Genomic DNA, 20,116 nt, shown 5'->3' on the forward strand with positions numbered 1-20,116 from the left:
GTGATGCTTGATTTGGGGAGACAACAAATAAAGTTGTTGTAGTGTCATGTTGGGCTTGAAATCCATAAGATCTTCAAACAAAGAGTAGGGTTGGACACTAGTAGGAGCCTTTTGTGACATCATCCTCCGAACTTCTGGCCATGGGTCGAAGCTCACGCAAGGGCAAGGATGTACCTCTGAATTGTGAGTCATTGTCTCCTATGCTATCTCTTCCATCACCCGCTTCCCGTTTTCTTGGGCACCACTAGCTCTTACCCCCATCTCTTCTCTTTGTTTAGTGTGTTGCTTGGGGGAAAAGTGGGTGGACCTACTTGTGCTTCATTCTCTAAGTGATGTCCTAGGGTTGTCACTTCCGTTGCACCTCACTATTCTAGAGCGAAGACCCCGCCGTCCTCCTCCCATCATCTCCCACCCGTGACTCCACTGGTCCCCCTCCCTTCAGAACAGGCAGTCCAAAAAGGGGGGGGGGGGACAGAGGATGCAGCACCAGGACTTCCCGGGAGGTCACCCATCCCAGTACTATTTTGGCCCAAGCGCACTTAACTGCAGAGTTCTGATGGGATCCGGTGTAGTAGCGCTAGTATGACCGCACCACGCAATCATAGTGCATGAGGAACCTCTTGAAGGAGGACTCCATCCATCCACCATCGCAATCGCAAGACCCATCGCCTCCCTTCGACTGCCACCTCTCGAAGGGACGCTGATCCAAGGGGCGACTCAGGCCAAGCAAGGCGAGCACCACCCCACCGCCCAACGGAGATGCGGGCATCACACAACGAAGGAAAGGAAGCGCCACCCCGCACAGAGGGGAAGAGACCAGACGGTCACGAAACAGTCGTGAGCCACGGCACACACGCCGACGAGGGGCAAACGTCGTGCCACCGAGAGACGGAATGAAGGAGGGGCATCCCCCATCGGTGAAGCTGGGGAACCCCTCCTGTGGAACGAGGCGAGAAAATCTGTGCGGCGGCGGGGGCTGAATCTCAATGGATCGTAGCAGCAAGGCTACTCTGCCACTTATAATAGCCGGCCACATATTTAAGTCATCTGCAAAGGATTCATCTCCCCGATCGTCTGGAACTGCCATACAGAGTCCCTGGGGTGGCCGCTTCCATCGCCTTGAGGAAGGCTCTCGACACATGCTCTCAGGGGTGCACGGGCTTCCCTACTATCACTCGAGTAACAACCAGGGAGGTAGAGAGCGCCGCGTCTAGCATGGATTCTGACTTAGAGGCATTCAGTCATAATCCTACACATGGTAGCTTCGCACCACTGGCTTTTCAACCAAGCGCAATGACCAATTATGTGAATCAACGGTTCCTCTCGTACTAAGTTGGATTACTAGTGCGGCACCGCTCATCAGTAGGGTAAAACTAACCTGTCTCACGACGGTCTAAACCCAGCTCACGTTCCCTATTGGTGGGTGAACAATCCAACACTTAGTGAATTTTGCTTCGCAATGATAGGAAGAGCCGGCATCGAAGGATCAAAAAGCAACGTCGCTATGAACGCTTGGCTGCCACAAGCCAGTTATCCCTGTGGTAACTTTTCTGACACCTCTAGCTTCAAGTTCCGAAACACTAAAGGATCGATAGGCCATGCTTTCACAGTTCGTATTCGTACTGAAAATCAAAATCGAATGAGCTTTTACCCTTTTGTTCCACACGAGATTTTTGTTCTCGTTGAGCTCATCTTAGGACACCTGCGTTATCTTTTAACAAATGTGCCGCCCCAACCAAACTCCCCACCCGACAATGTCTTCTGCCTGGATCGGTGCACGGGCACACCTTAAGGCCAGAAGCAGGGGCCGAGCCCCGTCTCCACCTCACGGAGTAAGTAAAATAACGTTAACAGTAGTGGTATTTCACTTGTGCCAGAGGCTCCCACTTATTCTACACCTCTCAAGTCATTTCACAAAGTTAGACTAGAGTCAAGCTCAACAGGGTCTTCTTTCCCCGCTGATTCTTCCAAGCCCGTTCCCTTGGTTGTGGTTTTGCTAGATAGTAGATAGGGACAGTGGGAATCTCGTTATGTAATACAAAAATGGTTTTTTTGGTCTTCTTTGCTAGCATTGTTGGCCTTCGTGCCACACGGATATTTATTGTAGGTGCATCCGATGATTGACATAGGTTGCTAGTGCATTGAGTTGTGGTGACATTGCAGTTGCATTTGTAGTCAATGTTTTGTATTGAGATTCATGTCTCATTCAAAGAGTTTAGGGACATTGACCGAGGGAGATAATTTGAATGGCTCTAACTATTCATTGTGGTCATTTATTCTTTAAAAAAAAAGGGGGGGGCTGGCAAGGGCTTGTGGGTTTGTTATGCAGCATATGCTCAGTTTAGTTATGACAAAAGAAGCTATGTGTTCAAATGATATTTGGTACGTTGATTCAGGAGCCTTTAACCACATGACCAGCCATGCTTAGTGATTTAGAGAAATGCAGAACCTAGAGAGACTAGGTTATGTTGAAATAGGGGATAATACTGCACATCCTATTGCGCATGTTGGAAAGGTGTCACTGTCTATGCAAGATGGACAGCCGAAGTACTTGGAAGATGTACTTCACGTCCAAATATAACTAAGAATTTAGTTTTTGTGGGACATATGGTTGAGCAAGGCCTACAAAGTGATATTTAATTCTCATGGATGCTTTGTGGAGGACATGAAGAATGATTGTTGTCTAGTTGCAAAAGGCAACAAAAATGGTAGAATGTTTACCTTGGATGCAGTAATACCAGAAATGAGTGCTACAATGTTTGCACATGGAAAAGGAGTTGTTGCAAATATTGATATTTGGCATAAGCGCATAGGCCATGTCAACATCCAATGGTTGAAGAAAATGCAGGTCCAGAATATTGTTGTAGGGTTGCCAAAGTTTAAGCTTGATAATATGCACAAGGTATGTGATGCATGTCAGTTGGGTAAACAAGCAAGGCATGCATTTCACATAATGCAAAAGTAAGAGACCCTTGGAGGTAATACACAGTGATGTGTGGAATATCAAGGCAAAATCTATTAGAGGCTGTAAGTATTATGTCAGCTTTATTAATGACCACACAACAAAGGTGTGGGTCTATTTTATGAAATAGAAAAGTAAGCGTTCAATCACTTCAAGAATTTTAGAGCAATGGTGGAAAGGAAAAGGGTATACATATCAAAGTGATATGGTGTGATAGAGGGGGAAAGTATTTCTCTGATAAATTTAGTAAATACCTATAGAATCAGGGAATTCAGTGAAAATATTCATGCAGACATACCCCTCAGCAAAATGGGGTTGTAGAGAGGTATTGCAAAAGCTGCTTGTGCCTTGTTGAATGAGAAAAATATGCCAAATTACTACTGGGCTGAAGCAGTAGCAATTGCAGTATAGATCATGAACAAAACTCCCACTACAATAGTGCATGGAGTTACACCTAAAGAAAAGTTTATAGGAAGGAAGCCAGATCTTGCACATCTAAAGGTTTTTGAATGCATTGAATATGTGCACATTCCAAATGAAAAGAGGACTAAGTTGGACCCTAAAGCAAAAAAGTGTATCTTCATGGGTACTCTCTGTAGCAGAAAGGGTACAGATGCTATAACCCTATGACTTGACAGATGAGGGCAAGTAGAGATGTTGTGTTTGATGAGATGAGTAGCTGGTATGCACGAGTGAAAATGATAGAAGATGTAGATGTCTAACCAAAGATGCTGTGACTATTATTGAGGGCTTTCCTAGTGCGCCCATCTCCATGGTGAGGATTTGCTAGCATGTTAGAAATTCTACACACCAGACCTAGCAATTGTTGGAGGTTCCCAAGCAAGCTCTAGGCAAGAAAAGATTTTTTTCTCTCCTTGCTAAAGTATTCTACCCTCATCTTGTATGCTGGTGCTGAATCCTGTCTTGGAAACACGTTTAAATGTTGCCATCATGAGAACTGGAAACGTTGCAATTAAATTGTCTAGTAATTGTTTCTCTTTTTTTGCCTAGGTGCACATCTTCTTCCACTTAGCCACTTCTTAGCCATGCAACATATTTCCTCCAAACAGATAAATGTGTCATTTTTATTTGCCTATGGATTGTAGTTATTGGCACAATTAGAAGTGAGGTGTTCCTCGATGAAGAGATATTAAAGTAGATTGTCATAAGAAATACTTTGCCCCCCTGCGTTGTTGATTAATAAGCTTCAAAAAGTTTTGTTCTCAAGAGTTGCTCCAATCTCTCTCTTACAGTTCACTTGTCAGGCCTAATCTGACTCCCATTGTATACTACATATGTATCACTTTTTGTCAGCTCCTATTGAATTATATACACCTTTTTGCTAGGATCCAATCTTTTGTGATTATCTATCGATGCTCAAGCTACAATGTTAAACATCTTTTCATGCCAAACACTACCACTGCAAAGTCAATCCATGGAGATTCCTAAGACATTAAATGATTAGGTCACAGCCATGGTTCTTCTCATCACTTGCCAGTGAATTGCCTTTTGATTTGGAGCACTTGCTATAGCTATCAAGAGTTAAAGGTCCTCTTTGTTCCCACTCTCAACAAGCAAATTTAAGTGCAAGGAGCACAGCTTCTAATCGATTACTGTGCTTTCATAGTGTACTTCTCCCTGTGTACTTTAGGAGAATATTTCTCTACACATCTAGATGCTCTCGGCCCTAGAACAAGTTGTTTTCAGGGTAATGTATTATTTAATAGAGACATGAGGCTAGAAGAGGCTAACATGTTGAAGAAGGCATGGAAAATTTTCCAATCTTTGGAAAGGTTGGAACCATTGAGGCAAATATGGTCTAATCTCATATGCTTATTTAATTTCTATAGTTAACAATTGATGAAGCTCTAAAATAAAGCAATTAGGGTAGAAGTCTCAAGTAAAAAATATTTCAATATAGAGATTTATGAACACTTCAGTTTTCTTAGTTAATTGTTTTTTAGTCATGATGCAATGAAAAATCCAAAAAAGAGTGACATTGCATGATATGATCTCATTGACACAATAGCTGCATTGATTGATTTTATTCAATTTATTTCTATTCCAACCACATAACTGGTGTTACACCTGAATCAGCTTAGTGGTACATTGCATGATGTTCATACCACCGGATTGGTTGGGCTAGCTTAGGACATCACATTAACACTAGTCTTGTAATTGGGCCATAAAAGTGGCTTCGGGGCACAAATGTGGCTTAGGCAAGATTTCTTTAATTTCATTATAACTTTTGCATATGGTGTAAAAAATGTGATATAAGTGCATCGTTGTGATCTATTAGTAGAAGAGAACATTTTGATACTATTTGCAAGTCAAATTGGACTTTAAAAAAAAAACATTTTTCAAAAAGTGCCCAAAAATGTGAAAAATAGGCTAGAACACATCAACTTTAAGGGGCTAAAATACTTGATAGATGCTTTTACATAGTTGTGATGTGCACATGTATGTGTCACATACATACAGACATATTTTTTATAAACACAATCAGCTTGCTATAAAATTCTTGGAGAAAGTTATGAGCAAAAAACTTAGAGCGATGACTTTTTTTCATAAATGCATCCAAAGATGACTCTTTAAAAGTATGTTCTTAAAATCTTCTTTTCTGTTACCATTTTTTAAAAACTACATACTTGTGTTGGGTACCAATCCCTAAAAGGATTTTCTTTGAAATTGTGTAGTTATAGATAAATAGAATTTCTAATAACATAGTCAAATAACCACTAAAGTGGCTTTTTTTTACAAGACTAGTGTTAAGAACATAAAAACAAATCAATTACACATCAAGAACAACACCAGCTCAATGATATTGTTGTTTATTTCTAATCCAACCAACATTTAATTAGGAAAATCGCATAACTGGTGTATGACTTAAACTAGCTTACTGGCATGTTCTTCTTCCAACCACATGAGTGCTGAACCAGCTTAGTGGTATATTGATTGATGTTCGTATCACCGAACTAGTTGGCCTTGTTTAGGACAATCACTTTAGAATTCAAACAAGTAGACAATCCCGAGTGACCATCACACTATTTAGGACAAGCACTGACATGAGGTGTTGATAGGGTCATCACTCTATAAATATTGGGGTGCAATGTAAGCTTCAAATGGCATTAGTTTGATACTCATCTGAATGTCCTGATGTTGCTATCTTGAATTCTCCGACCAATCAATTGACCACCCACAGGTTGTGTTCTTCTCCACTATTCAATGTTTGAACGTGTCGATCTGCAACCACTTTGTGCTATTGCTCTTCAAGAAGTCTTTTGTCTTCTTGTTGTTTCTCCCTCCCCATGCATTACAAAAATGTCTTTCATTGTTGCTTTGAGCTTGTTTCCTCGTCTGTGCCATTTCTTTCATATCTTTCATCATCATGTAATATTCTCCTTGTGCCTTGGGCAAGATTTTAAGCGTTCCCATCTTGTTGCCTCTGTCTGGTCCTCTTGCAACCCATGAATTGCTACATACTACCATTCCATGGATATGATCAAACAAAGACCAACTAGCTTATGAGGTGAGGTGACCAAAGCAAAGAAGATAGAGACCACCAAGCTGGTGAGGCAAGCAAAGCAAAGCGATGAGGATAGAGACCACCAAGCGAGGCAAGCGAAGCAAAGCAAAGAAGACAATTTACCAAGGTGAACATACAATGTCAAATAAAATAATGTAGCTTGCAGGGTGGGGGACAAGCTGCATCTTGCTATTGCCATGGAGAAGATAAAAAAAGGAAAGAAAAGAAAAGAAATCAAAGAAAATGAACACAATACCTTGCAGGTTGGGAGCCGGGAGATGCTACCACAATCTACTTTAGTAGGGTTCAATGTAATTTACTCCAAATATTCATACAAAGTGGAAGGTGTGGAAATTTGAAAGTTTCTAGGCTATCCAAAATTTTAGCTACTATGGTTTCCCCTCTCTAATGATACATGCTAGAAAATTCTTGCCCCCAAGCAAGTGTAATGTGGCCTAAAATGCTTGAAAATACAAACATGCTAAAGGCCATGCTATCAGATTCAATGATCCTGTACATTGTGATATGCAATGACCTTTTACAAGCTTATGAGTGACATAGCAAGATATTTGGAGAAAAAAAATGCAAAATTGTGAGTAATGATGGAGGTATTAATAAATCTTTGCACATGTAAAAATCACATGTTTTCATAGCCTTCCATTCTAGGGTGAATCACTAACTATAATGTTTTAAGACCACATTGCATTAGTCCCACTAGTGTGGATTCCATTGTTTCAATCCATTTTGGTTTTCAAGCAGCCAAAAAAAAAGTTATGGACTGTGCCCTCAAATGGGTATGCAAAATTTTAACATGACATTGGAGGCCCCTTAAACCATAGTACTATATGTTCTTAATTCAATGTGCCCTTTGGTTGAGGACAAGCTCAAGTAGTGTACTTTAGTATGATTACTCGCTTGCATGTATGTGTAGAACAAATGTTTGATATTTTTTGCATAAATTATTATAACATATGCTGCTTAGAACACATGCCTCACATGCCACATAGAGCTTGTGCTGATTTAATGATCACATTATAAATTTTAATTCGATGTTTCCTTGGTTTCATTTTGTTATTAGATCTGTTGAGCAATGCATAAGTTACGGGTTGAGAAGGTTACCTATATACAAAAAAGGCCTTGAACCTCACCAAAATGGCTAGACCCAAACCTTGCATTGACCCTAATGTGGCAAAGATAATTTCTCAAAATTATTTTCTTAAGTTGGGATTAATTTTATATATTTTGCAAAAATGGAGGAGTCCAATGCTCATTTTATTTTATCTTTCTTTTTTTGAGAATCTAGCTATATTATGTTCTTTGCTAATTTCAAATTAATTTTTTGTGCTAACTTAGTAATACATGACTATCCTAATACTTTTCTATCCCATTTTGATTCCAAATTTTAATGCTCTAATCTCATTATTCAACATCTCATGAAACCGTGAAGGGCTTGGCATGACATGATATATTGTTCAACTTTGCATGCATAAGCATGCATGCTGATGTGGCATCGCACCCTCTTGACATGGCATGTGCACATGCATGGAGTGGATGGGATGATTTGGCACCTTGTGCTACTAATGTGGCACCATGAGGGATGGTGATGTGACATCCTATGAGTTCATGATGTGAGGTGGCAAATTGATGTGGCAACAACATGAGGGGTGATGATGTGAGGTGGCAATATGGTGTGGCAACATGAGGTGTAAAGGATGATGTTGTAGTCCAAGGTGGCAATATAATGTGGTAGCATTTAGGTGGCAATGATGATGTGCCATTATGAGGTAGCAATATGAGGTGGTGAGAGTGGGATGATGTGGCCCATGAGTGGATTGATGAGTTGGCATCAAAGATTGATATGGCACCATGATGTGGCACCCTAATGTGGCATAATGAGGTGGCATGTTTGAGGTGATGTGGGACCTATTTCTAGACCCATGATTATCTCTAGCTGCAGGTACTGTAGCGGGCCCTGATGCCCACCTTCCTATAGCTTGCACTAACGCCTTTAGTGCTTCATCAAAAAATACTATCTGATGAATAGGAGGTGGCTATGGATATGGCATTGGCGGTTGGCTTGGATATGGATATGATGGTTGTTGTGGACCATATTGTTGTTGCAGTGGAATCGGCATTGGGTATGGCCTCATGTTGGGATCCACATAGTATGATGTACTTAGTACTTCATTTTGTGGGTTCATCGTTGGATGAATTGGAGTGAATGTTGGTCCAATTGACATCGGGTTAAACCTCAGTATTCGCCCTTGATATGCTATTGTCGTGGTTGGGGGTCATTGATTTTAAGGTCCACCTTGAAATTGTGGTCGTGGTCTAAATGGTTGGGGAATTCTCTGAACAACTACCTCACGTTGTTGCATTTTTTGGGTTTGATCTATAGTTTCCTCGTGGCTTGGATGGTCCTTCCAAATCAAACTGAAAGGTGGGTCCATCTCCAACAAGTAAGTTTCGAGACCGTATCTATTTCAGAGGGTGGCATCATCACCCTTGCAATATTTTCTGTGACGAAAAGTGATCCTGAAGTCACTATGTTTGTATGAGCAAATGGGTTTATGTTTTCTGCGTTATCAAAAGGTTGTGCTTGTGGGTCAAACCTTCCAAAGAAATTGGTTATGCCCAAATTTCTTTCCTCAGTGAAAATTCAGAATTCTTAGGCAGACCAGTGTAGAAGGGTAATCAACATGCTAGAGTGCACAATTTAGCATTGCTGGAATAAAAGTTAGATGTTTTTCTGGGTCTGACTTTTGGTTGTGAATGTGCCAAGTAGTTTCTTGTTGAATTACACCTCAGACCAAGAGTTAGAAGATATTCTTAATTCAGTGCATGGGATCAACAACTATTTTGGTACGAAATGGGAGTTCTTGAGTTTTGACACCACAAGTCACTTCAAGGGTCAAATCTAGCCCAAAAGCTGACTGTGATAGGTCGTTTTTTATGAGAAAGAACTGATAAACAACAATTTCAACTTTCCATAACAAAAACAATAAATAAACAACACATTTTCATCAATTTCTAGCCCTTTAATTACACTTTTCACTACTCTCCTTTTGCAACCAATCTAACGGTTGTGAAGGGTAAAGACAAGGAAAACAAAAGCACAGAAACAAGCAAGGTTAGACTTACCTCCCCGGCAATGGTGCCAACATTAAGCTCCAAGCAAAGACTCACATGTCGTGGGGATCTTCCAGCCAAGCCGCTATGGAGAGCTCGTCCTCCAAGCCACTTCCTTGTGAGAGCTGTCTCATATGCGATTGCACAGTGGTGTCACAAATACTTTTGTCCCATGTTGCTAACAAATCTTAGGGGGGAAGGGAATGAGAAGGACATGAGAAGAAAACGTGAGCGTGGTGAAAGGGAAATCGATTTGTAATCATAGCAACAAGAGTGTAAGGGAGAGAGACAATGAACACGAAACACCAAGATGAAGGAAACTTGTTCTCACTCTATTACACCAAAGAAGAATGAAGACTGAGTCAATAAACTTGGCTTTTATACAAGGACCTTTTGAAGGGAGGTTCAACCCTAATTTCTTGGCCTAGCTTTCTGGCCTTCCTATTTTGACAACCTTGGCCCATGGCCTATATGTTTTTACATCACTTGTTGGAAGACTATTAAAAATACAAGGAATTGTGGGTGTTACATTGCGTAATAGGAGGCGCGAATTTCAAAATTTCTGCAATTGGCTTTTTCCCTAGCTTCAATATCAACAACCACAACCCCAACACAGAGGGCAGGATCAACAACAGGCAAGTTTGTCTAGGACAGAACTAGATCAACTCTGTGAAGAAGAAGCTGATGCCCAGTCAACACAAGAACTTGAGGCATAGCAGCAAATAGATTCGGAGCAACTGAACAGGAGCATCATCATCATCATGAATATGCTTCTCCTATTCATTCTCCCATACATCCATACCCTCAGCCTCACCGACCACAATTCGACACCCTTAATGCAATTCAACTAATGCAGCAATAGGTGTTTGATTCTTAGGAAACCTATTTAACCACACTCCAATGCCAACCCCAAACGATGTAATTTGTTGATTGGAATTGCTGGCACTTCTTGCTATCCTTGCATGGATGGTTCATGAGGTTTTGCTGGTTCCTCAGGCACTCTTACCATTTGTTAAGGTTTCCAACCTAACATGTCATGGGGAACTTTGCAAGAGCTAGTAAAGAGCTCATCCTTCACGTAAACCTTCGTGTGAAAGCAACTACACTGCCCAACCATCAAGAGTGTCAATCTTGCTCCTGGTCTCACTCAATCGTGCGTTCATTCAAGAGAGAAGAGAAGGAGAGAGAGAGGAGAATCAATATGTGAGCATGGTGAAGGGTGAAGTACGTAACGTGAATGCACGAGAGGGAAGTAGAAATAACAACAATACATCAACAAGGTGGAGACAAGATGAAGGAAGCTTGTTGCTCTTTCTATTGCCACAAGTGAGAATGAAGACCAATGACCAAAAGTTGGCCTTTATATATAGGCTTTTTAGGGTTTAGCCTGAATCCTGATTCCATTTAGTCCTCTTGTTAAAGACCAATATGTTACATTTACATGGCCCGAAGGTGAAATCTTCTCATGGTTGCTTCCTATGCCATTCCTAGTGTTGGGAACAACATTGTTGGCATTTCTATAATACAAATTTGTTGGAGTAGAGTTGTTAATATGCCCCCCTTCCTGATGTAGATTCCATCCTCGGAAGCTTCTTAGCTGCCTTGCAATATGTTCTTGTTGTACCCAATTAATTAAATTGAATCGGGACAACAACTGATATTCTTTGATGTAGAAGGCATAACATGGCTTCCAAAAATTTGCATCATGCATGTCTTCAAAAATGGCAATGTGGTAGGCATGCAAATTTATGACCCTATAATACAATCAAATAAGCTGTTTTAGATTAGTGTTTTTATTAAGGTCGAAGACGAGTTCACAATGCACTTTTTGCCAGTACTCCTCATATGACCTTGGGCATTCTTTCAATAAGAAAAGAATGAGGTGCAAGTAGTCGATGGTGGCAATGAAAGCTAGATCAGGGGCATCTTCATATCTCTATATCCACTCTTCAATTTTTGTACACAAGCTAGGGGTAGTGGCAACTTCCCAATGTGGGAGTTGTGGAAAATTGTACATATAGGTGGGGTCCTACTGCTGCAATTGTTGGAAAACTTGCCAAGAATAGCGAGAGCGATATGGCATGTATTGTGGATCCACCCTTATGGATGGGGGTGCATGAATGTATTGTAGCCAAAATGACTTTTTCCTTAGTTATTTAATCCGCCATTTGGCAAAGAATTCCAAAAATTTTGAGCATCGGCCTCATATCATCTGTTAGTGGCCCTGCCCCTCCTTTGGTGTGTCCTAGATGTTGCCATCGGTATTCATGGAAATGAGAGTTCTGACCTAGCACCATCAGCAATGTGCTCATTGGTGTGTCGGCCTCTTCTGTAGGAACTTTCCTACCTTCCCAGAGCTTTATCTCCTGATCATGTTTTATTCGTTTGTCAAGATCTTGTGTTGCTATATGCTCCTATGTGAAGAAGAATAGTGGCGATAGATCTATCTCCAGATGAGCCCTCTTGAAAACACCCTTAGATTCACCAAAAGAGCTCCATGTTTTAGCCCAAATTAGGTCATTTTTTGAGATGGTTGTGGAGGTGGTTGTGAAGTTCCTGGTTTCATGTCCATTCTGGTATTTACATCTAGGAGCTCTATGTTTTGGCTGGAGGGGGAGGGTCACAAAAGTGCTTGGCTCATTATCAAAATTGAGCGGGTAGGCAACAAATCGATCATCATAAGGCATGATATTCTGTTCTACATCAAGATGTCTTTGGAATAGATTGAGGATTCTATCAAATAGTATCAAAATTCCCCTTGTGGGATATATAAGGGCTTCTTGGTTTGATAGATATTTATGTGTTTGGCTGACTAATGGCCAAGCTGTATCTTCTAGCCAGCATATCCCTACAATGATTTCATCATGGTTTATGGGGAATGTGGTTAGGTTGGCAAGTACACTATGCTCTAGTATGTTGTCCTTATCTAAGTCATAGCTTTTTTATAATATAATACACCAGGACTTAAGGATTAGTAGGATTGGGTGAAGATTTAGTTGATATATATCATTGGGGTTCTCTAGGACAAGTTCCCCTTGGAAAAATAGCATGGCTATTACCGGATGGACATGGAAGGGGAACTTGTGCATAATGGTGATGAAGTGGTGCGAGGGTAGTGCATCATCTAAGGGTATGTCTAGAGGAAGTGCTTTAAGGTGCAATGCTTGGTGATATGTTGTAAGTGTGGTGAGTGGCGATCGGAGTGGGATTAGGGTTGACAACAACATTGACCCAGCCTATGCCATCTTCTCCAGCTAGTCTTCCATCTGCGCCTGTTCTTCTTGATATTCTACCTCTATCTCTGAGCTGCTTTTGGAGGTCCTCAATCTGCTTTTGTTGTGCTAAGTTTGCCATTAGAAGTTCCTTATTAATCGTGGCTTGAGAAGCCACCTATGGTTGGCCTTACTAAAACGGTTGAGAAGCTAGGATTCCTGTCAAAGGCATTTTGTCCCATTTCTATAATTGGTGGTTCTTTGGCATGGATCACATCTCTTCGTGAATTTTGCAGCATCTCCAAAAATTGTTGGCCACCATAACCCAGATTGTGACACCTTTTTTGCTATTGTCTCATCGAAGAAATGACCTCCTACTATTCCAAAGTGTGCTTCTTTGAGAATGGTTAATAACTCATCCACTTATACACATCTCCTAACAATACCATCTTTCCTAGCTTTATACAACTAACCCACCATCAGTTGATATGGTGCTATGCTTAGAATTAATTGTCGCACTCTTGCCTTGTCCAAGGGTATTCCTATTGGCAGTCCATTAGCAAGATAATGACATATCTCGTCCGCCCACAATGTCTATTAGGAACAGTGAGGCATCTGGAAGATCGTCATCTACTCTTGTAGTAGCTTCCCCATTTGGTATTCATGACATATGGTCAGCCAACACATGAGTTGTGCCCTTTCTGTCTGTGACTATGAAGTCAAATTCCAATAAGACAAGCATCCACCTAGTGATGCGACCTGTCAAACATGGTTTATTAACCAGATACAGTAGAGCTTGATGGTCTATGAAAAACATGAATTTATTGGCCAACAGGTAATGCCTAAATTTCTTAACAGCATAGACCATTGCGAGACCCTCTCGTTCTGTTGTTGTGTGATTCCATTCTGCTTTGTTTAATTGTCTGCTTGCAAAATAGATGGGACGATCAAGTTTATGCTCACCAAGTTGTGCGAGTATACATCGTATAACGAAGTTGGAGGCATCGACAACATCTGTGCTCAACAGATAACAGGAATTCGTGTGTACGAGCTCTAGAGGAGCCTTTGCCTTGCTGGCCTCTTTAGGAAAGGGATGCTGATGTTGCTTGCCCATCATGCAAGCTTCACATACATCGGGCAGACCTGAAATTTCTGGTAGGTCTACAATCATTCCACTTTTATGCATCTCCTTCAAAGAACTAAGGTTTAGATGACCAAACCTCTCATGCCACAACTTAGTGTTCTTCACATCCGCTTGAGCACTGAAAGCTAAGAGTTCATAAATGTTGTTGCACCATGTACCTTTACCAACGACCTTCCCTTGAAGATCCAAAATCTGTGCACCATTCTTATTGAATTGAACTTTGAGGTCCCGATCCGTGATCGCGGAAACGGACAAGTTCCTCTTGATATCTAGCACATAAAGAACATCGGACAACTGTTTTACAACTCCATCTGACTTGAGAGCAATCGTACCTTTTCCTTTTGCTGGACATTTTGCATCATTACCGACTGCTACCAGGATGTCATTCCCTACCGGCTGTAGAGAGGTATACTAATCCTTCCGACTGGTCATGTGGCGTGATGCACCACTGTCAATGATCCAAGGTTCATCCGTAGGTACATGAACTGCCTCCGTGCAAATCTCCTCAATTGCTACGAACAGCTCTATTGGTGTTGCCTGCGTGCTGTTGTTGGACTCTTTCTTTACTCTGTTCTTCTCATCTGCAAACTTCTTTCGGTACTCATTCTACTTGTGCCCTGCCTTGTTGCAATAGAAGCACTTGATCTTCTTCTTTCTCTTTTTATCATTAGAAGAAGAGGGGTTACCAGAGTCCTTACCCTTACCTTTCTTTGATCCGGTCCAGAAAGCCGAATCTTCTCCAGTCCTCGTCTTTTGACGCATCTCCTCCTCCAAAAGCATCGCGCTGAAATCCTCAAAGTTGAGGGGCGGATTTCTATTCTGCATATTTAGCGCAGTAACAAGACCGTCGTATTTTGGTGGGAGAATCCATATGCACCTTCATGCTAGATTCTCGCTGGTGATGGTGATGCCAATCGCAGTCATTTGATCGCGCAGATTCTTCACCCTGGTGATGAACTTCTCTACCGCTTCAGACTTGGACAACTTCTCATTCACGAGTTGAGTCTCCAAATTCTGAATTCGCGTTTGATTCGTGGTCTCATAGTGACCATCCATGCCTCCTCCACTGTGGTGACATGTTGAATTAACCCCATGACGAAATCACTAACACTGCAGACAATAGAACATAGCGCATTTGCATTTCTTCTTGTCCATGCGAGAATCTCATCCGCAGTTGGTACTATCTGTTGTCCTGCATTGGCTGGATCCGGTCTCATGGATCCAGTCTCGCAACTGGCCTCACATCCACCGCAGTAGCAGTGTCCCAAAGCTCGTATGTGCTTAGGATGGTCTTCATCTTCAACTTCCAGAGTGGATAGTTAGAGCCGTCCAACTTTTCGCTTTCGCCGAACGGTGGGATTCGTAGCCTTGCGGGCTGGGCCATCTCTCACAATCTGCTCGCAAATAGAAACACAGTACCAAATCTTCTTGCTAGAGTCCAGGCTCTGATACCATGTAAGAAAATAATACGTCTGTGCTCAACAGATACAATAGATAGTATGGAGAATTAAAAATTCGATTACTGTAGAACAGATACAATAGATGGCGCTGCCTCCCAACCGTGCGCTCCTGTGAAAGAAGCTTTGATGGCGTGCTGGAAACAGTAGAAGACAGAGGCTGGATGCTAAGTAATCAGGGTTGCTGTAGCCATTGATGAAATGGGCTTCACGGGCTTGCTCTTATATAGCCCACCAGTCGTAGTCGGTTAGGCTCAATTGTATGACCGACCCAGTACGCCCAAAACGATCGACTGGGGGTAGCTCCCGAAATAGGCCACCAACCATACGATAGAACCGATGCGCAAAACAGAGCAACTGATCTACGCTTGCCGTTCGGCCTAGAGCCATCCGGGATCATCTGAGGCTCCAAACGGGCCCCACAACCTGAGAGTGGGCTGCCTCGGGAAATGCTCCATCTACCCTTAGTGTGGTCAGTCAAGGGATGCCTTCCTGCACTTGCATGTAGCCTAGTTGGCGGTGTGCCAACTCTATCTGAAGCCGTCCAGCCATCAGGCCACACATGGCCCCCATCTGGTGTCCAAACTAGGACCTACTGGATAACCGCGCTACTCAAATGCCTTCTCCTCATATGGGGGGCTTACAAGTAGAGTTAGCTGGTTCCCGCGTAGTTACGCGAGAGTGGAGCATTGATATCTAACATTCCTATCAAAGGCATTCTGTCCCATTTCTATGGTTTGGTGGTTCTTTGGCATGGATCACATCTCTTCGTGAATTTTGCATCATCTCCAAAAATTGTTGGCCACCATAACCCAGATGGTGACACCTTTCTTGCTGTTGTCTCATCGGAGAAATGACCTCCTACTATTCTGAAGTATGCTTCTTTGAGAATGGTTAAGAACTCATCCACTTATACACATCTCCTAACAATACCATCTTTCCTAGCTTTGTACAACTAACCCATGATCAGTTGATATGGTGCTGTGCTTAGAATTAATCGTCGCGCTCTTGCCTTGTCCAAGGGTATTCCTATTAGCAGTCCATTAGCAAGATAATGACATATCTCGTCCACCCATCCTGGAACAATGTCTATTAAGAACAGTGAGGCATCTGGAAGATCGTCGTCTACTCTTGTAGTAGCTTCCCCATTTGGTATTCGTGACATATGGTCAGCCAACACATGAGTTGTGCCCTTTTTGTCTGTGACTGTGAAGTCGAATTTCAGTAAGACAAGCATCCACCTAGTGATGCGACCGGTCAAACATGGTTTATTAACCAGATATAGTAGAGCTTGATGGTCTATGAAAAACACGAATTTATTGGCCAATAGGTAATGCCTAAATTCCTTAACAGCATAGACCATTGCGAGACCCTCTCGTTCTGTTGTTGTGTAATTCCGTTCTGCTTTGTTTAATTGTCTGCTTGCAAAATAGATGGGATGATCAAGTTTGTGCTCACCAGGTTGTGCGAGTACACATCGTATAACGAAGTTGGAGGCATCGATATGTACATGGAAGATTAACGCCCAGTTTGGTGTTTTCAGGATAGGTGATGTTGCAAGGGCATGTTTTAAGGCCTCATATGCCTTTTGGCATTCCTCCATCCATCAAAGTTAATGAAAAATTTGTACAAAGGTCTTGCTATCTCTGCATAGAGATAGATGAATCCTCAATAATATCCGGTATGTCTTGTGAACCTTTGCACTCCCTTGAAATTAGTGGGTGGGGGCAATTCCAAAATGAGTTTAATTTTGCCATAGTTAGTGGAGATTCCATTTCTTGACACCACATATCCTAGGATGACTCCACATCTTACCCAAAACTAGCATTTGAGTGGGTTCAGTGAAATCCTATATAATCGACAATGGTCAAAGGATATTCATAGATATTTGAGATGTTCCAGCCAACGGAGTACATGCATAAATCGTCTAGAAAGAACTCTAGCCGTATGCGCAAGTATTCCTTGAAGGATGTGCTCATTAGTCTTTGAAATGTTGTTGGGGCGTTGGTTAATCCAAACGACATTTTTGGGTATGCAAAAACACCCCATGTTGTGGAAAACGCTGTCTTGTGTTGATCCTTAGGATCAATGGATACTTGGTTATACCCAGAGAATCCATCTAGGAAACTATAAGCTTCGTGACCTGCCACTCTTTCAAGCACATGTTCTATGGATGGTAAGGGATAATGATCCCTCACAGTGGCTGCATTGACCTTTTTGAGGTCAATGCATACTCGTATCTTTCCATTCTTTTTTGTTACTATTACAATGGGTGATACCCATTCTATGTGCTCTATCTCATAAATGAATCTTGCATCTAGCAACTTGTCAATTTCCTCCTTGATAATCATTTCGTATTTAGGATTCATATCGTAGGGCTTTTGTTGGACTGGTTTCGCATCATCCTGGATGGGAATCATATGCTGTACCACTTCGGGTGGTATGCCCTTCATGTCTTCATAGGACCATGCGAAACAATCTTGGTATTCCTTGAGGAGTAGAACTAGTTGTTCTTCTTCCTCTAATGTGAGATCAACAAAAATAAACACCGGTTTGGGTGTTTCTCCCTTTGCTGCTTTGTTTACCTCCTTGACCTTGGCAGGTCTCTCATAGACTCCATCATCATAGATGTTAGCAAGGGGTTTAGCTTTTTTGTAGATGATGTGTCTATGTTGGATGGTATAGGACTTGAAATGAGGTGGTACATTCCTCAAGTCTTTGTCTTCATCTTTTTCAAACGTGGATTCCATTTTGTTTCTTGAGTTTGATAAAGTTTCTTCTTTTGACTCCGACTCTAGGGAGGGTTGTTGGGATTTCTTACTGGGTTGCTTTTGTGGGAGGTTACCGATCTTCTGCCTTGAATGCTTAGGTGAGCAGGGTTTGGCATTCGACGAGCTCCTTCCTAGGGATTGTGGACATGTTAATGGTGGGGTTTCCTTAGCGTGAATTGATCCTACCAGTATTACCAACTCCTCCATCCTCCTTCCCTAGTCCGGTGTAAATTCATGGTCAATGGTTTTTGTGCATACATGCCTGAGCTAGTGAAGATCACATTGTACATGCACAACTCCCTCATCTTGATTAGGATTTTTAAGGAGATTAAACATCCTTAGGGGAACTATGGTCCCTCACGGTGGTTCGTGGTCTCCTTCTCTTACAAAGTGGGTTCCTCAAGTTGTAGGTAGATCAATAGTTGCAAGCAAGTGCATGCAGTTGTGGGAATACTCTGGTTCAAAAAGTGATTTGTACCACTTGGCATCTTGGTCAATTCCCTTAACGTTTTCATTTTCAGCCTCAAAGATGTTAACCGAAATATTACAGTCACTTGTATCTGACTCTACTACTGCAAACAAGTGACCACTGAGCGGTCTATGTTTCCAAGTCTCAAGATCTACCTTGATGATTTGATCATCCTTCCATAGGTAGATGATGTTTGTTAACCAATCATGTATCAGGCCGGCCGTATGCATATATGGTCTGCCTAAAATTATGTCGTATGAGTCCGACTAGTTACCAAAGTCCATGACCACAAACCATACCTTGTAGGTTAGCCCAAAGGTTTTTACCCTTAAGTTCTTGACTACCCCTACTAGTCTTGTGGTTGCACCATCTAATAGCTTGATGACCAATGAGGTCTCTTCCATTTGTGGCTTTCCCCACTTTTCCTAGCATTGCTGCATCATTATGCTAACTCCTGCTCCTCCATCTAAGATGGCGGTTACTGGTTGCCCATGGTAGGAGACCGGGATTACTGCGTTGGTATCATCGCTCTCAAAGTATTGTCCCAATTTGTTAATTGGAACTACTAGTGCCTCTTGTGATCCTTGCATGGATGGTTCCCTAGGTTCCATCGGTGCATTAGGTACTCTAACCATTGAATCAAGATGACCATTCATCCAGTCACATAGGTCGTACTATTAACCAAAAAAAAAGAACTCTTGTAAATGTAATAAGTAAAGGTGTGAATGCATGTGTGGCATTAGTTTCATAGAATAATGCATGTCCATGGCCCCATGGTTGAGGTGGCAAGGAGCTCTATGTGCCACCTCCATGTAGGCAAGCATCTTTTGAATTATGCATATAGGTTAAGGTGTGGGCATTATAAAATGCATAGATGTGATGAGATGGAGCATCTTGAATGTAGCACGGTGAGTAAGGAATCTAGTTCCAAACAAGGAAAAGGATCAGGAGACTAGACAATTAGAAACCCATGACCAAGCACGCCCAAGGGGTTGGATGAATATTCAAACCCAATAGTGGAAATAGAAAGGCTAAACCAGGCCGAGGCCTTGATCACCGAATACGAGAACGCGAAGAGACACAGACCCGGCCTCAATTCATTAGGGAAACCATGTTCCTACCACACCTGGCATATCCTCCACCAAAAACTCCATTGACCTTCAATTATATGGGAAGAGGAGGGCATGTCTAGCAAGAGCTCATTCTTGATGGAAAGAATGTTCACTGAGGACCCAGGAATGCAGAAATTGAAAGAAGAAGGTCCAAGGGGAATATTCAGTCTTCAAGACAGGCATTCAGACACAGTCATAAGACCAAATGGGCCTAGGGACGTTAATGGATTAGCTGCATTCCTATCCATGAAGGTAGAGATGCCAATCGCCATGCTTTTACGAAGCAACACAACCCTATGGTACGACTTGTGTGACTGGATGAATGGTCATCTTG

The 20,116-nt window shown here is 42.0% G+C and overlaps 2 pseudogenes; both read right to left on the minus strand.

Moving 5' to 3' along the window:
- Positions 1-475: 475 nt before the first annotated feature.
- On the minus strand, positions 476-594 carry LOC147895407 (5S ribosomal RNA; annotated as a pseudogene).
- Positions 595-955: 361 nt separating this feature from the next.
- On the minus strand, positions 956-1,967 carry LOC147895408 (25S ribosomal RNA; annotated as a pseudogene).
- Between the last annotated feature and the right edge of the window lie 18,149 nt (positions 1,968-20,116).

Source organism: Dipteris shenzhenensis, chromosome 13 (assembly GCF_047967505.1).
Source record: "Dipteris shenzhenensis isolate YYH24624 ecotype China chromosome 13, Dip_SZ_1.0, whole genome shotgun sequence".
NCBI classification, from domain to species: domain Eukaryota; kingdom Viridiplantae; phylum Streptophyta; class Polypodiopsida; order Gleicheniales; family Dipteridaceae; genus Dipteris; species Dipteris shenzhenensis.